This window comes from Chenopodium album, chromosome 7 (assembly GCF_948465745.1).
Source record: "Chenopodium album chromosome 7, dcCheAlbu1.1, whole genome shotgun sequence".
NCBI classification, from domain to species: domain Eukaryota; kingdom Viridiplantae; phylum Streptophyta; class Magnoliopsida; order Caryophyllales; family Amaranthaceae; genus Chenopodium; species Chenopodium album.
The window spans coordinates 44175444-44194476 of NC_137840.1; the positions used below are offsets into that span (position 1 = coordinate 44175444).

General features: G+C 39.1%; 1 pseudogene; it reads right to left on the reverse strand.

Moving 5' to 3' along the window:
• Window positions 1–14579: 14579 nt before the first annotated feature.
• Window positions 14580–14677, reverse strand: LOC145641298 (small nucleolar RNA R71; annotated as a pseudogene).
• Window positions 14678–19033: the final 4356 nt, after the last annotated feature.

Consider the following 19033-nt stretch of genomic DNA (forward strand, 5'->3'; position numbering starts at 1 on the left):
CTGACCTTCTATTGCCATAACGGACGAGTATCCCCACATATGGCGCCAAATATTTTGGGTGTTTTTTGGATTTCCTCGGATACTGGTCACGTTCTTCTGACAACGATACCGAGACACCTGCAAAACAACGAATATTCCTTTGTCAGAATATTCGCCTTCGACGGTCAAGTTAGTGATCGGAAATGGAAAAGGCTAGAGAGAGAAACTAGAGAGAAGTTGGAGCTATTAATGCTCTTTTTCTTGTAATCTCATAATCCACCTCTCCCATCATAAATGATCAGGGTATTTATAGGGGTGGGAACTTGTGCCCTTTTTAGGGCTGCTTAGGAGGAGTTCTCTTATCCCCTAGGCGGTCTTTCACATTGGTCTTATTCAGCTTCTGAGCTTTGTTCTTATCCTTTTGAGATCAACCAAGTAGCCATTGCTTCACATCCCTAGATAAACAAGGTGGGACCTTTTGGGTAACAACTTCCCATAAAGGTCTAGCAAACAATTAGTCATCAAATCTCTATATGTCCTGTGAAAACTGGAAATTCATAGAGACAACGAAGATCACCAGATGGAACAGTTAGAGCAAACCATATTATCTTTTTACACTGGAAGGGTAATAAAAAGTAAGCTTTAACAAGCTAGGAAGACGACAAAAAGTTTGAATGTTAACGCCAACCATCTTCTCAATTTTCCACCAAGGAGCGACCAAATTGATGGCAAAGTCGTAAGTTTTAAAGATTCTACTCCACTTCCAGCGGCCCATCTTTATGGAAAAGCGTTTCTTCTGTCTTACAAAGCAATTTGGTGTATAGTTGTCAGCATTGTTAGGAGGGATAATAAATTTAAGCCTCTCCATTAGCCACATTTGAGAAATTCAAAGCAATAATTATTATTACATACAAAGTTAAATATTTTGATTTTTGTAATTAAAAGTATTAATTTTCTACCTGTAATAAAATTGGAGAACCTCAAAGAGGTGCTTTTGGATTCCTTTTTAATTCATCTAAACCAAGCATGGTTTCTCCAACAATCAAAGGTGTTGGATTTCTACCTAATTCAATTTGCTCCAAGAAAGATGCTAAAATAGCTTGGCCCTCACGGATATGACCACTAGTGAGCAGATATTCGTTTAACATCTAAAAAAAGGAAGTCTCTCCTCCTATAAATATGATAAGACTCGAAGCGTGGTCTGTCAAAATAAAAACATGAAAATTCCTTCAAATTAACAACATTCCCATGCACTATATCTTTCAAGTCCTTATCCTTAAGGTTAAGGAAACGCTCAAAATATTTGTAAAAATACTCTCTTACTTTAGAAATTACCGTAAGATTAAGGGAAGGGAAGCCTAGAATGGCAACAAATTCTTCCAGTAAAGGAAAAATTGCGTCTTAACCATTACACCTTGCTTCTTTTCAACCCACACATTCTTTTCTGAAGAGTCAACTTTTCATTGTTCTTTGACATTGGTAGCAGTTTTCTTCTTTGGCATAATAGGAATCTTGAATTCCACTCTTTCACCCAAGTGCTGCTTAAGAAGAGTTTTCTTATCCTCTAGGCGATCTTTCACATTGGTCTTATTCAGCTCCCGAGCTTTATTCTTGTTCTTTTGAGATCTACTAATTAAGTAGCCATCGCTTCACATCCCTATGCAAACAAGGTGGGACCTTTTGGGTAACAAGTTCCCATAAAGGTCTCACACACCAATAGTCATCAAATCTATATGTCCTATGAAACTGGAAATTCATAGAGACGACGAAGATCACCAGATGGAACAGTTTGAGGAAGACCATATTGTCTTCTTACCCTGGAAAAGTAATAAAAAGTCAAATTTGACAAGCTAGGAAGACGACAAAAAGGTTAAATGTTAACGCCAACCATCATCTCAATTTTCCACCAAGGAACGACCTAATTAATGGAAAATTCGTAAGTTTTAAAGATTCTGCTCCACTCCCAGCAGCCCATGGAAAAGCGTTTTATCCGTCTTACAAAACAATTTGGTGTACAATTGTGAGCATTGTCAAGAGGGCTACTTTATCTATGAAAGTAATAGTGTCCTTCAAACAAGTGTATTATTCTAATAGTGGGTTCAGAATTATTAGAAAGCTAATATATTAAGTAAGGTTAAGTGATCGGAATGCCTGGGTGGAGGCCGCTTTCGATCAGCAATATTAATTATACATTAATATTACAGCTTAATCTTGACTGAACCCTTTAGGTCACACCCTAACAAATATACGAACCGACTCGACGAATTAATTCGGAAGAAATTAATTCGTCGCCCGAGTATTAAATATTTAGACGTCGGAAATTCGAGCTTAGAACGTCGAAACCGAACGTAGGAAGTCGAGTCAAAATAGTAAAAGACGAGACATAAAAATAATAATAAATCAACAACACCAAAATACCCCTAGCATCGGAATTCCCCGAGCAAACCGAGTACTAGGGGCATTTGATATAGCAAGGTGGCTAGCATGCGCACCAAGCCGAGCCTAGGCTGGCTGGTGCGTGCTAGCGCACCAATGCTAGTATCGCAAGGTTAGCACCGCTGGGCCAAGGCACGCAAGGAGCATCAACTCTAAGCAGCAGCCCGCATCCTTGATGCGTGGCTAGCTGGCTGAGAGCACGAGCAGCCCGCACAAGCCGTGCTGGGCTTGCTGGCCAGCAGCGCTAACAGCCCGCACGCTTGTGTTGGGCCTGCTGGTAGCCGCGCATGGCAGCCACCTTGGGTGCCTTGGTGCCCAAGTGTGGTGCCATATGACGCGATCTTAGTGGAGCTTAAGAGGGTGTGTTGGCCGGTTTTTTGAGAGGGAGTGGGGAGCAAGTTTGGTCCCCCCCTCCTCCAAATGGTCCTCACCTAACCTCTCTCATGAGCTTGCCACTTGTTGATTTATTACTTGTTTGATTTTTAATTTTATTATAGCTTTAAAATAAAATGAAAAATCAAATTCTCCCACATTGATGGAAGAGCCTTTTCACTCTCTTGTTTCCCCTATAAATACCCAAGTTGGGGTATTGGGAAAATCACTTGAGTGAGAGTTGAAAAAGGCATCACCATTGTGAAAACTTTTGAACTCATTTAATCACTCGGGTTTTGGTCGGACCTTCCTAACTCCAAGGTAGCGAACCTAAAAAGTCAGTGTTCGTCCTTTGTGGGTGGATACCGTTGGAGGCTCGGAGCTAAAGCTTTCATGTAAGAGCCCATTAGGTCGGGTGAAGCACGCGTCAAAGGTTAATTCCGATTTTATACTTTTATGTTTATTTGTTATGTTTTATGGTTTTATTAATTGCGAGTGGTTCTTTGGGTCAGGGTCGTTTCCGCGGTATGTTGGACTTACCAAACCTCAACAGCGGTATCAGAGCCACGCTCGTTTATTTTTAAACTCATAATATTTTTCAAGGTGATTTTATGGCTTAATTTTTCTTGTTTAAGTTACTAATTAGATTTGTAGCTCTTATTATCTATTTTAACCTCGTATTTAAGCTACCTTCAGCCCCGAACCTAGATTTCGACCCAAAAATAGTGAATTTTGGGTGGAAAATGTTTTACTCTTTTAGGATACGATTTTTAGCCAAAAAACTATCAGAAATGCTATTTTCGAGGGTTTTTTCGTTTTTACGAAAATTTTTAAGTCTTTCTAACCTTGAAATTTAATTGCATTTGGTTCAATACATATTTTATATGCAATTTTAAACCTCTTTAGGCATGATTACTTGGTAGTAATTTGTGCTTGAATGCTTGGTTTTATTTTTTTTTTTTCACATAATTGCAAACTAATTGCATTAAGTGTGAAATTGTTGTTCTTTGAGGCTTCTAAGTATTAAAGATTCAATCTTTAATTATGTTAAGTGATTGAAACTTTATATTACTAAATTCCATGATTTTTTTGTTAAACTTTGTTGACTTAATCATTTTTTAGTTGATTGCAATCATAAAGTTTGAAACTTTGGGATAGAAAAATTGTTTATCTTCATATTGGAAGATATAATTTTTTCAAGGATTCACAAGTATTAAAGATGGAATCTTTATTGAACTTATGTTCATTTTTCCAACTCCCTCTTATTTTGTCAAACACTCAAGGTTAATTTAAATTAATTAAATTAATAGTGAGTAATTGCCCTATTATTTTTGTTGCACCAAGTTAAATCAATTTGATTAAAGAATGGTTCTTGGGAATTATTTTGGTAACATGCACTTTGAAATTTTTTTATTTAAGTTAGACTTGTTTAAATTTTTTAATTTTGGACATTAAATTAGTTCTAAAATTAATTTAGAATTAATTACAAAAGCCAAGCAAAATTTGGGATAAAATCCCAAAGTTTATGGCATGCAAAACAAGGCATAAACGCCTTTGGCTAGCCGGGTTGCATAGCAGCCCGCATGTGGATGCCAAGGGGATGTCATGCCCTGTGCGTGCAAACAAGCTGTGGCAGGTGCGCACGGCCGCAAGCAGCAACACAGCTGCAAGCACGCTGCCATATGCGTGCGTGCGTGTGTGCTGTGTTGCGTGGTGCTTGGGGCTGCTGTGGCGCGGGTGTAGGGGCGCGAGCACATGGTGCATCTCTTAGGACTTGGTGCATGCGTCGTGTAATTAGGGGTATGTGTAGACGTTGCTTGCGAAGCAATGTAGTGCAATGAATTCGTTCAACATGGCCATAAAGGGCCAAGTTATTGATGAGTGAAAGTTTGCTGATGTGGGCGGTGTAACGCTTAGGGACATCAGGCCCACTCCCACGTTCATTGAGTATTAAACGGTTGTGCGAAATGCGAGCACTCCATGTCGTAGTGCTAGGCACTTAGACACTTTGGACTACGTATATTTGCTTAATAACTGTCGTTTTAATTATTTTATTAATCTAATTTTTTCAATTATTTTAATAAATTTTGGCGGCTAGGGCTCAGTTTTCAGCGGCATTGGTAAAATTTATTTTGACAAATTTTGGGATTTACCGGCTTAATTAATTGGATTAATTAAGTTGGATGCGGAATTTAGTGGGAGCTTCAAATGTTAAATTGCGCTTATTTACATAACTGGTTAAAACAACTTTGACTAGTTTTAATTAGGCGTGTTAATTGGATTAACCACCTAGAGTAGTTGCTAGTTCACGTGTGCTTTTTACATTGTTACTTGTTTATCGTTGTAAAATGCATGGGCCATTCACAAATAGTGAATGGATGAATGGAATGTATATTCTCTCACAGGTTTTATGAAACGGTAACTAGTGGGGACCGATTAGGATAGAAAATACAGACTGCGATCCGTGATGTATTTTTGTAAATCTAAATACGGTATGCGTACTGTTGAGTATTTTTGTACCTTAATATTTAGATTAGTCATAGTCGTAGATACTAGTAATTGCATTTAATTATGGTCAAGTCTTGAAGATGGAGGTTCTTAGAAGATGTAGCCATGAAGTTGCAAATGAAGACCTTTTAATGATTTGAAGATCTCAAGGGGTCATGCTAGTTGCCCAATGCATCTATATTTATGTTTTTCGATATATATATGTTCATGTATATGAATTATATGTTAGATGCATGTATAGGATTTCGAATGTTGTGATGGTTAATTAAGTTCACTTAAATCAACCAACATAGAAACCCTAGGTCCCTAAATATTGAGTAAAAATTTGTCATTCAAAAACAACACTTACCGGCCGAACGAGGGTAATGGTGGGCTACACCAAAGCGAGGCATCACTACCTCTCCTAGGAAGTAAGGCATACTGGGTCTGCGAGTTGGTTTTGGTTGTACTCAACGATATGAGTGATGGAGTCCTAACATGTCATGGCAAAGTGAATAAATTGTTGAGAGAGCATTAGATGCGACGATTTATTCAACAAAGAGTGGCTTGGAGCCATTAGCAAAGTGTTGCTTACCTTAGGAGATTGAGTGTTAAGACAAGCCAAAGCATGCTTAACCACTCTTTGTTTCTTTGGATCTTGGAATCGACTTATTCTAACAAATTTGGGACAACTTTAAATGTGTGAATAAGACGTTTTAAATAAGTTTGATTGAATTGCATGAGTTCAATCTTATTTAAATTTCACGAAGTTAGTGAGGATGAGCAACAAAATCAGAATGACAGTCAAAGTACTCAAACAACATCTGTTGACGCAGGTCAAAATGATCAAAATGTGCAAAGTTAAACTGACAATGCAAATGCTCAATCCATTACCCTACGTAGGTCTCAGAGGCCGAGATCTCAACCTGATAGATATATTGGTTTAATATTAACCGAGATATCAGAGTACATCCTGATTATGGATGGAGATGAACCGGCAACCTACAAGCAAGCAATGGCAAGCACCGACTCTGCTAAATGGCATGAGCCTATGAGATCTGAAATGGATTCCATGTTTGAAAATCAAGTGTAGGACTTGGTTGACTTACCCGAAGGTAATACACCTATCGAATGTAAGTGGATTTTGAAGATAAAAACCGACAAAGATGGAAATGTATTCATTTACAAAGCTAGATTGGTGGCAAAAGGTTATAGACAAGTTCATGGTATTGATTACAATGAAACCTTTTCACCAGTCGCAATGCTCAAATCTGTTTGGATTCTCCTAGCGATTGCTGCATATTATAACTATGAAATATGGCAGATGGACATCAAAACCGCCTTCTTAAATGGTATTTTGGAAGAAACTGTGTACATGACATAGCCTGAAGGTTTTGTTGACCAAAACAATGCTGGGAAGGTTTGTATGCTTAAGAAGTCCATTTAGGGACTAAAGCAAGCTAGCAGAAGTTGGAATCTACGATTCGATGAAGCCATCTGTAAGTTTGGTTTTATCAATCATCCAGATGAATCTTGTGTTTACAAGAAGGTCAGTGGGAGTCACATCGCCTTCTTATTCTTTTATGTCGATGACATATTGCTCATTGAAACAACATTTCGTTGTTAGAGTCTATAGAGGCCTGGCTTGGAAAATGTTTCTCAATGAAAGACTTAGGAGAGGCTTAGTACATACTAGGCATCAAGATTTACAGGGATAGATCAAAAAGGATGATTGAATTGAGTCAAAGTACCTATATTGATAAGGTACTAGCTCGATTTAGCATGGAGGGGGCCAAGAGAGGTCACATGCCAATGTCACATGGCATAACCCTGAGCAAGAAGCAGTGTCCACAGACACTTGATGAGCGGGAAAGAATGAATCTGATTCCATATGCTTTGCTTATTGAATCGATCATGTGTGTCATGATATGTATTAGGCCAGATGTATCGTATGCCTTGAGTGGTACGAGCCGTTACCAATCAGATCTAGGAGAGGCCCATTGGACTTCGGCCAAGAATATCCTAAAGTACCTGAAAAGGAACAAGGATATATTCCTGGTGTATGGTGGTTCGGAGGAATTAGTTGTTGAAGGTTATACCGACACAAGCTTCCAGACAGACAGAGATGATTTTAAATTGCAATTTGGATATGTGTTCTGTCTAAATGGAGGAGCGTTCAGTTGGAAGAGTGCCAAGCAGAGTACAACTGCAGATTTTACAACTGAAGTCGAGTACTCAGCAGCTGCTGAAACGGCTAAGGAGGCTGTTTGGATTCGTAAGTTCATTGGTGAACTTGATGTTATACCCTCCATAAAGGTCCAATAGCCCTCTATTGTGACAACAATGGAGCTATTGCTCAAGCCAGAGAGCCAAGGGAACATCAGAAAGTCAAACATGTCAAACGACGGTTTCACATGATTCGAGAATGGAAATAAGGAGGTGAAATCAGAATTTGCAAATTTGGAACGTAAGACAATGTAGCCGATCCACTTACTAAACCTTTGCCTCAAGTGAAGCACAAAAGGCACGTTGAGGCAAAGGGAATAAGGCATATAGGAGACTGATTTCATTGTTAAGTGTATTAGTTAAATTTTTAACATTTAATGTAAGACGCTAAGAAAAATCATTCAAGTTTTGGAGTAATATAAATTTCATGCAATATTTTATTGCTCCGTTTTCTATTTAATTGTGGTTTATGATTAAATAATGAGTCCATTCAATTCTTAAAATATTCAAAATAGGGTATCAAGACCAATCTTGGTAAGGAAACATGTATTAAGTGAACATTGAATATTATAATCGAAAATTGTCCCTAATCGAGGTCATTTAACCGAAGGACGATTAATGAACAATTGAGATTAGTGTGTAGTCTGATTTATAGCACAGTTTCTTGTGCTACGAGGACATGATTTTCATAAATCATTTGCACAAGTATTGGTTTAGAACCATACTGGATCGACCTATGAGAATACTTTAAGAGATTAAAAATCGTCATAAGTATACTTCTCATTATGGCTATCGGAACCTATTTCCTTCACCATGAGTATTGTGAGTTCTATTATTTGAGTACTAATCCGCTTTGATGTTGTCAAACGTTTGCCATAATAGGGGATTATAACGGCAACACTCGGGCGGCTAGGTCCTCTCAGTAAGAGGAGCTACATTACAAGACTGGGAATGTCCCCCTACTAAAATAGGGAATATGTCTTTGTTGTATACAAGGCCTCTCATAGAGCGAGACTTTAAAAATGCATGGCCGTGCTCGGATGGATTTTAGAAATCATCTGTTTATTGACAGTCGAACTCGGAATTGAGAAACACTTCTGGACGTAATAAGGATGACGAAATAATCTTACCTAATAGTTCATGAAGAGACATGAAGAGACATAGGAAAGGGGCTATACACTAAATGCTCACTTGTCCGGAAGGACAAGTGGGAGATTGAAAGGAATAGTGTCCTTCGAACAAGTGTATTATTCTGATAGCGGGTTCAGAATTTTTATAAAGCTAATATATTCAGTAAAGTCAAGTGATCGGAATTCCTTGGTAGAGGCCGCTTCCGATCAATAATATTAATGTATAATTAATGTTACAGCTTAATCTTGACTGAACCCTTTGGGTCACACCCTAACAAATATACGAACCGAATCGATGAATTAATTAAGAAGAAATTAATTTGTCGCTCGAGTATTAAATATTTAGACGTCGAAAATTCTAGCTTAGAGCGTCGAAACCGAGCGTCGGAAGTCGAGTCAAAATAGTAAAAGACGAGACATGAAAATAATAATGTATCGACAAGAACAAATTACCCCTAGCATCGGAATGCCCTGAACAAACCGAGTGCTAGGGGCATTTGATATAGCATGGTGGCTAGCATGCGCACCAAGCCGAGCCTAGGCTGGCTGGTGCGTGCTAGAGCACCAATGCTAGCATCGCAAGGCTAGCAGCGCTGGGCCAAGGCGCGCAAGGAGCATCAGCTCTCAGTAGAAGCCCGCATCCTTGATGCGTGGATCGGTGGATGAGAGCACTAGCAGCCCGCACAAGCCGTGTTGGGCTTGCAGGCTAGCAGTGCTAGTAGCCCGCACGCTTGTGCTGGGTCTGCTGGCAGCCACGCATGGCAGCCCACCTTGGGTGCCTTGGTGCCCAAGTGTAGTGCCATGTGGCGCAATTTTAGTGGAGCTTAAGGGGGTGTGTTGGACGGTTTTGGGAGAGGGAGTGGGGAGCAAGTTTGTTCCCCCTCTCCTCCAAAAGGTCCTCACCTAACCTCTCTTATGAGCTTGCCACTTGTTAAATTATTACTAGTTTAATTATTAATTTTATTTTAGCTTTAAAATAAAATGAAAAATCAAATTCTCCCACATTGATGGGAGAGCCTTTTCACTCTCTTGTTTTCCCTATAAATACCCAAGTTGGGGTATTGGGAAAATCACTTGAGTGAGAGTTGAAAAGGCATCACCATTTTGAAAACCTTTGAACTCATTTAATCACTCGGGTTTTGGTCGAACGTTGCTATTTCCAAGGTAGCGAACCTAAAAAGTCAATGTTCGTCCTTTGTGGGTGGATATCGTTGGAGGCTCGGTATTTTCGGAGCTAAAGCTTTCAAGTAGGAGCCCATTAGGTCGGGCGAAGCATGCATTAAAGGTAAATTCTGATTTTATCCTTTTATGTTTATTTGTTATGTTTTATGGTTTTATTAATTGCGAGTGGTTCTTTTGGTCGAGGTCGTTTCCGCGGTAAGTTGGACTTACCAAACCCCAAAATTCTAAGCCTCTCAATTAGCCACATCTGCAAAAATTCAATGCAAATAATTATTATTACATACAAAGTTACATATTTAGATTTTTGTAATTAAAATTATTAATTTTCTACCTGTAATAAAATTGGAAAACCTCAAAGAGGTGCTTTTGGCTTCCTTTTTAATTCATCTAAACCAAGTATGGTTTCTCCAAAAATCAAAGGCATTGGATTTCTACCTAATTCAATTTGCTCCATGATAGATGCTAAAATAGCTTTGCCCTCATGACAATTACCACTAGTTAGCAGATATTCTTTTAACATGCAAAAAAGGAAGGCTCTCCTCCTATAAATACGAAAAGACTCCGAGCGTGGTCTGTCGAAATAAAAACATGAAAATTCCTTCAAATTAACCACATTCCCATGCACAATATCTTTCTAATCCTTATCCTTAAGGTTAAGGAAACCCTCAAAATCTTTGTAATAATACTCCTTACTTTAGGAATTACCGCAAGATTAAGGGAAGGGAAGCCTAGAATGGCAACAAACTATGAAGGTATCAAAAAACTGTACAGTCCGTGGAGTATGCTCATCGCCTGCAGCCTGATTAATAGGATCTGGGATCGAGAGAGTAGGGCCAGTCCATCCAGGCTCACCCTGCTGCTCGGCTCCCAAATGCTGATGCTTCTGTGGCTGCTACAACGATAAACCAACCTCGTACGTCCCACCACCCGCTAAACGAGCTGATGTCGTGCCTACTTGATGCACCCTTGGACAAAGAGCTGGAACCCTCTAGTCTGGTAGTACGGTCCGACTCCGCTCGACCGCCCTAACTCCAAGCTGGGGTACGACGACGCCTCGTGTTAGACTCCGACCACTCACTTCTGGCCTCAGGTCTCGTACGAGTGCGCGTCTAAGGGATTGACTGAAATAGAAAAAGCAAAGCAAGTCAACTATAAACAAGCATAAGTGGAAGTCACGAGAGATACCTTTATGCCTTCATCACCACGACGACACATAGCTCGGTGGATTAATCTCACGAGCTGGTAACTAAAGGTGTCCATGCCTCTCGCCATCCTCGTCACCACCTCACGAGAAAACTGTTAAAGTAACAAAGTCAAAGATAAACAAAGTATGTATGCAAATAATATGACAAATAAAGCGACTTACCGAACTCTGGTGACGAGGTATCGAATCCTCTATGAAGCACAATGGCTAAAGAGCTAGGGGAAGCATCTCCTCAATAGGACCAAAAGTGTCTCGTAGACGATGGATACCGGCGGAGGCACGAAATCTCTAGTCAAAGCATGTCAAAATAAATCTAAATAATTAGAGTTTCCTCAGGGGCTATCAATTGAATAAATGAAAAAAATACAAAAGATACCTCTATTGGCTCTGGCAAACAAGGTGGTGGGGCCAAACGCGGAAAAAGCCAATCCCCATAGCTACGATTTGGATGTATATGAATCTGCCAATCTATACCTGCTGGCGTCCTACCCACCCGAGCCCTCAGCCTCGTCTGATCATACATGTGTCGTGTAGCGCGAGAAGGAACAACAAGGGATTTTGAAGACTGCTGAACCGCAACTCTCTCACCCAGGTATACCACAACGTCGTACGTCCCCTTAAAATACCGACGCTAGGAAGTGTACTGAACGGGCAATGCAGGAAAAGAGAAATCATCCCACGGCCAAAACTAAACATTAGGCTCCTACACAATAAACATCCATGGCATCAAATCCTACTAAAAGGGTAATACAAGAAGAACTGTTAAGAAAACATACCGAGAGAATCAATTCTAGAACACGAGCAGTAGCAGTCTGGTTGCTATAACGGCCTCCCCAACAGGCAGTATTAGGGAGCCCTCGAGGCGAAGGCCTTTCTTGTGAAAAAGAAGGAAAATACTTATAGAACGAGACCTATGAAACAGGGAAACGTTAGTGAGTGCTAGCACAAAACCTAAGGCAAACTTCGGTTAAGGGAAATATAATATACCTCTACGAGTCTCTAGAAATTTGAAAGTGTGACTTCCTCATCGAACCTGCGATGACGACTAGAGAGTTGCAATCTAAGTAGGAAGTTAGCATAGGCCAAGCTGGCCTAGTCATATGATCCGACCATACGAAGGTCGCCAAAATACAGTATATTAGAGTAGCTTACGGCTACCCTTATCAGGGGAGAAGGTCCCTGAAAAAAGGATCAGAGCGAAGATGCGCACCTGCTGCTCCAGGGTAGTCGCACCATCTAGAAAACCTCCGCCTTCATGGTATGACAAATGCACTAGGCGCTGATCTACGTCGGTCGAGCCTTGCTATGATCTCGAACATCGATAGGGTCGATCAACTCCTCTACATCCAGAGAGAAAACTATAATGTCGCTGCCAAATGGAACCGCAGCAGACCAGAACTCCAGCTTGGTGATTAGAGAGAAGTCGAGAGGAGTAATAGTCATCTCACCCTAAGGAAAGTGAATGGTGTTGGTAGTGTCCCGAAAGAACTCCACCAAAGCTCGAACTAAAGAACGACCCAAAATAAAAAAGTACATGGCTAGAGTAGCCTGAAGCAAAGGAGTCAGACCATAGGATTCCCATTACTCGTGCAACTCGTTGTTGTCGCAGAAATAAGGATCGTACAATTGGCCAATGGCCTTGGTGCCTAAGTCGTAGAAATAAACCCGACGGTCATCCCGAGCTACACCCGCTGCAAGATGTGAAACTCGGGCGCAAAGTAAAGAGTACGCTCGCCCCGCTCTGGGAACTCCCATAAACTAGTTGAAGCTCCCTCTGACGTAGTAGAAAAGACTTGGTCTTTGAATAATCCTCCCTAAGTAAAAATAAATTTATAAACACTTAACAAACCTAAATACAAGAATAGAGGTTGTAGGGAATATTTCAAGCATCCCACACTCGAGCCTCACTGTGATTATACACTTAAGCGTGGTGGCTTCCAAAAGGAAGGAAGGTAGAGAAAAAGAGTCGCCAATAAGTTTTAGGAACTTGTAATCCGTTCACAGGGTGAAGGTTACACCCCTTCATGATCATGAGATCGCTTACTCCATAGTGGTCTGGAACAATGACTGGATATTCGAGGATAAAGGTACAAATTAGATTTTGATGATTGTTCTTGGATTTTTAGAGAGAAAAATTTGATGATGTTGATGAATGGTATTTCAAATCTTCTACTTCTTTGATTTTGATTAAGGTTTTATAAGAATTATTTACCTTTAATGCCATTTGATGTTTGATTTTTGAATTTAGTTGAATTACTTGTTGTTTGGTTAATTAGATTTGGATGAATTTGAGCATATTTTTATTACTTTGATGATGATGAAATTTCTAATTGATTTAGCTTTCTTATTTTAATTTGAAATGAGTAGTGAGTAGTTTTCTTGTTAGGGGTAGGGTGAAGCATGAACATGTGATATTTCATGATTAATTAGGGGAATTTTATTAATCATCATTGTGATTAACTTAGTTAGTGAAATTTATGCATGTGTTTTATAGCCTGAGGAGTGATCAACCTCAACTATCGTGCTAGATTGCATATTAGGTCTTAATGACACGAACGATTGATTTGGAATGTATTATTATCAATTGAGCTTAATTTGTGATTTTCCAATTTGAGTCATTTGTTGAGAAATCTAGCTTGACCCTAGGAAATAGCCTTTTAAGTGATTTTGATTGCATTTCTTGCTTTACTTTGTGTTGCATGATTGATTGATTTCCATCCTAATAGAGTGTATATTAAGAGTTCATGTGAATCCCAATTCCCTAGCATCCTTTATACTTTTCTTAAAGTTGTTCGATTTAATTAATTCAATATAGTGTATACCAACCCTCTCCTTAGCCTTCGGGATAGCTTAGCATTGACCTTAGCACTCCCTTCTTCCCTTGGGATTTCACCTAGACTTACCCTTTACATCGGGTTGGTTTAGCTTTATAAATATTGTTTTGGCCGGAAAATTTAGTCCCCAACGACCTAGGTTCACCCCTTCTAAAAATGGCGCCGTTGCCGAGGAAGCATGGTGATTTCTATTGTTGCTTTAGTCTATTTCATTTATTTGAAAAATACAAAAAGATTTTTTTTCTTTTAGGCTACATTTGTAGCCGTGCTACTAATTGTTTCTTTTAAGATTGTGTGTATAGAGCACGTGGCTGTTCTCTTTTTCAATTTGAGGCATGGGAGAAAATTCATGAGTCACATTAAAGGAACTAGGATTTTCGGGAGCCTATAGGTATGAGAGCGGGATTGCTCTACCTACAACGCCGACAAATGATTTTGAGACAAGACCGAGCATAAATTTTTTTTATTAAGAGGTGACAATATAGCGTTCCAAAGCATGAGAGCCCTCTCAACCACGTTAAGGAATTCGAGAAATATTTTAATACAATTAAGGTGACTGGGGTTTCTCAAGAATTCATCCACCTTAAGCTTTTCCTCTTCTCCTTTATCGGGCGTGCTTTAGAATGGTTAGACAAGGAGGTGAAGCCTAATTCTTTAACAACTTGGGATGAATTTACAAGGGAATTCTTATCCTGTTTCTATCCACAAAAGAAGACGGTCAAGGCGAGAGCCCTTATTCAAGGTTTCAAGTAAAATCCGAGTGAAAGTTTGTATGAGGCGTGGGAAAGTTGCAAGGAGTACCAAAGAGAATGCCCACAACATGGGATTTCAACTTACGAAGCCATTTAAATTTTCTATGGAGTTTTAAGTCTTCAAAGCAAGTCTTGCTTGGATGCCGGTTCCGGAGGCCCTATCATGAATAAAACGGAGGATGAAGTAGTGGATGTCATTGAAGATGTGGTTAGACACTACATGGATTGGCAAGAAAGGGAGAAAGACTTGACAAACAAAGGAGGTGTTTTGGAGGATTCGGTTGACCACAGCAATGCCATAAACAACTTGTCTTCTCAAATCTCAGAACTAGGAAAGGAAATGGTTACAATCAAGGCCAAGCTAGAGAGTTATTCTACTAAAGTACCCGATCTCTCCCAAAATAAGGGGAGAGGTACGTTTCCTAATTCAAATCCCTTTCCCTCTTCTAGCAACATGTCTAGTGGTTGTATGTATTGTGATTTGTGTAAATCATATGACCATGATGCTTCAAGTTGTCCTAATGCTTCTGTTAATGGATGAGATGACTATGTTGGCAATGAGAATGAACATGTGAACTTTGTGTTTTATAAAAATGGTGTACCTAGATTTGATGGTCAAAGATATAATGGGATTGGGAACTATCATAACATAAATTTTGATAATTATGACCATAATGGGGGTTATAGAAACAAAGGAAATTGAGGTTTCCTAGGCAACTATAACCATCAAGGTTATTAAAAAAAAAACCAAGTTAGAGGCAATTGGAGTAACGATCAAAATAGTGGCAATATTAAAAACAATGGTAAAAAATGTCCCCCACCCGGTTTTACTCCAAAGGCTTAATGTCAATATGATAGTTTTTATAGCCAATCATCTCCTTCAAGAGGTAGTTGTAGCTTGGAGGATTTCATTGAAAATCAAATCAAGGTGTCCAACACTTACATGTCATCTAGTGAAATGAAGTTTAATGACATGATGGCTTATAGAAAGATGTTAGAGAACCAAATTTTCCAATTGACAAATGCTTTGAAAGTGCATGCTATCCCTTCTTCACTATCCTCTCAAGGTGTAGATCCTAAAAGACCAATTAATGCCATAGTGACAAGGTGTGGTAGGATTCTTGAGAGTGTAGATAGAGTCTAGGAAGAGTGAGGGTAATGAGAAACCTAAGGAGATTTTTTTTGAAGATGTGGAAGAAAGAAGCTCTTTGAAAGAAGATGAGGTTGAAAAACCAATTGAGAAAGGAAGAGAGAAATTAAGAGAAGTTATCAAGCCTAAGCTCCCATACCCCAAAAGTTTAATAGGCACAAATTAGATGAACAATTTGGCAAATTCATAGAGATTCTTATGCAACTTCATCTTACCCTCTCATTTACCAATGTCTTTGACCAAATGTAAAATTATGCAAAATTCCTTAAGGACATTTTGAATGAGAGGAGAACTTGTGATATGGCGGAAACGTTTAGCTAGATCGAGAATTGTAGTGCCATCATAATGAAAAAGATGCCGCCTATGTTGAAGGATCCCGAGAATTTTTCTATCCCTTGTGCTATTAATAAGACTCAAATTGATAATGCCGTGTGTGACCTAGGATCTAGTGTTAACCTTATGCCATACTTGGTCTATCAAAGACTTGATCTAGGAGAACTTTCACCTACCAACATTACATTGAAATTAGCCGATAGGTCCATTAAAATTCCAAAAGGTAAGGTAGAGGATGTTCCCTTTAGGGTAGGGAATTTCGTGATCCTAGTAGATTTTGTTGTGCTTGATATGGACCAAGATTCCAATATCCCCATCATTCTTGGTAGACCCTTCTTTGCAACATCGGGAGCTTTTATTGATGTCAAGAGAGCTAAAATTTCTCTCATGGTGGGGGAAGAAGATATTACGTTTGATTTGAATGAGAGTATGCAATACCCATATTCTTCATTACAGAATTGTATCAGTATCGAAATTTTAGATGAGTTGTGAATTCCATGCATGAGCACTTGTTCGCCTTTAATGATCCTCTTTAGTGTGTTTTTTTTAATAAAGAAAAGATTGGCGAGCATGGCAAGGAAATGTCTTTCCTTGAAAGAGTCGTAGATGACATCTTGAAAGGAAGTGATTATCAAATGTGCATGAATATCTCAAGCCAAGAAGCTTTGCAAGCGGCCTTAAGCAAAAAAGGTAAAGGTGTTCCCACGGTAGAGCTCAAACCTTTACAATCACACCTTAGGTATGAGTTCTTAGGCCAAAATTCTACTTATTCCTTGATTGTTAGTGCAACTTAGAGCAAGAGCTAAGCTTAAGAGTTATGTGATATTTTGAGAAGGCACCAAGGTACAAGCCCCACATTATTTACACACCACATAACCCTTGAGGAGGGCGCTCTCCCTTCTATTTAGAAATAACGGAAACTACATCCCCAAATGGGGGAGGTAGTGAAGAAAGAGATTACTAAGCTTCTAGATGCGGGAATCATATTCCCCATCTCAAGCTTAAGATGGGTCTCTCCCGTTCAAGTCATTCCAAAGAAGGAAGGCATGACCGTCGTCAAGAATGAAAAAGGTAAGCTTATCCCGATGAGGACGGTCAAAGGTTGGCAAATTTGTATAGACTATAGATATCTAAACACATCCACCAAGAAATATCTATCACTTTCCCCTTCCTTTCATTGGTCAAATGCTAGAAAGACTAACAAAGCACAAGTTTTATTGTTTTCTTGATGGTTACTCGGGGTTTTTCCAAATCCCTATCCACCCCGATGACTAAGAGAAGACTACTTTTACTTGCCCATATGGTACGTTTGCTTATACGAGAATGACATTCGGACTTTGTAATGCTCCCACAACATTTCAATAATGTATGATGAGTATCTTTGGGGATATGTTGGAGGAAGACATGGAACTGTTTATGGATGACTTCTCTGTAGGCGGAGTTTACTTTGAGGCATGCCTTAAAAATCTTAAGAAATGATTGGCTAGGTGTGACAAGGTGAATTTGGTATTGAATTGGGAGGAGTGTCACTTTATGGTTGAGGAAGGCATAGTCCTTGGGCATAAGATTTCTCACAAAAGCATATAGGTGGACAAGGCAAAGATTGAGGTTATTGAGAAGTTGTCACCTCCGGTTAATGTGAAAGGTGTGAGATCATTCTTGGGACATGCCGGGTTCTATAGAATGTTTATCAAAGATTTTCCTCTCATAGCAAAGCCTCTCAATGATCTTCTCCAAAAGGATGTTGAATTTATGTTTGATGACAAATGTTTAGAAGCTTTTAACAAGTTAAAGAAAGCTTTGATCTTTACTTCAATTTTTCAAGCCCCGAGGTGGGATTTGAAGGAATTGTGTCTTTGATAAGTGCAATTACTAGATATATCAAGGATCACTATTATGGAGAAAATAAGTTTGTTCTTTCGGGCTATCATTATCTGTTGCTAGACTGTGATCAATGATCTTTGGGCTAGTCAAATAGTCTAAAGCCTACAAGAATGGATCCTATGAGGTCACACAACAAGGGTATTTGGTTAAGCAAGTAAGAGGCCCATTAATGGGCCTCATGAGCAATTAACTAATCATTAAATGTATTGGGCTAGCATAGTTAGAGTGGAATTAGGTTTTGGGCTTTTGACATTGGCTCTTATTTAGAGATGAGATCTATAAATAAGATCCGTGCCTAGGGTTGCTAGCAAGAAGTCATAATTCACACACAGTGTATTTTGACATCAAGGCAACCAATCCCAAAACCCTAATTCCTCTCTCTAGCTGACGGCTATCTCTTTCCTCCCTTTTTCCGTACGGCCGGCCACCTTTGGTGGTTTGTGTGGTGGTTCATGGTGGTTTGTTGCTCGCTTTTCTCTGTAGAAGATTAATTGAAGGGTTCAATTTCAACTAACTAGAATTAGTGAAGGTCTTAATCTGTGCCCATGGACCAAGTAGAAGAACCACGCTTGAGGTTCTTTATCTCCCATTGTTCTTGCTCGATCGCACGTGGAATCACGCTTCAAAGTTACGATTATATGTTCTTTAGAGGTTATGCATTAGATCTTGGGATTAGGTACTGTATGAATATGATTCATGTTTTTGTACTACGTAGTACCTATATAACCCTACAGTGGTATCAGTTAGCCTATTGCATTTACGCATATTGACAATAATTCTTTGATAATCCACAATTTTAATTAAATTAGGAGAGAGATTAATTTAATTATGGTTCAATTGTTATATTTAATGTAAGTAAACTTTTGGAATTAATTAAATGTGATTTAATTATACTCAAAATAGCCATGAGAGGACCGAATTAAGCCCTAGACCATTCGAAAATTTCGAATCCTGGAACCCTAGTTTCAGATTTTTTGAAAACCTTAACCCTAATTTTGAATTATTTCAAAAATTCCTAGCCCTAAAATGTGAATTTTGTGCTTGATTTTGATTTAATTCAATTT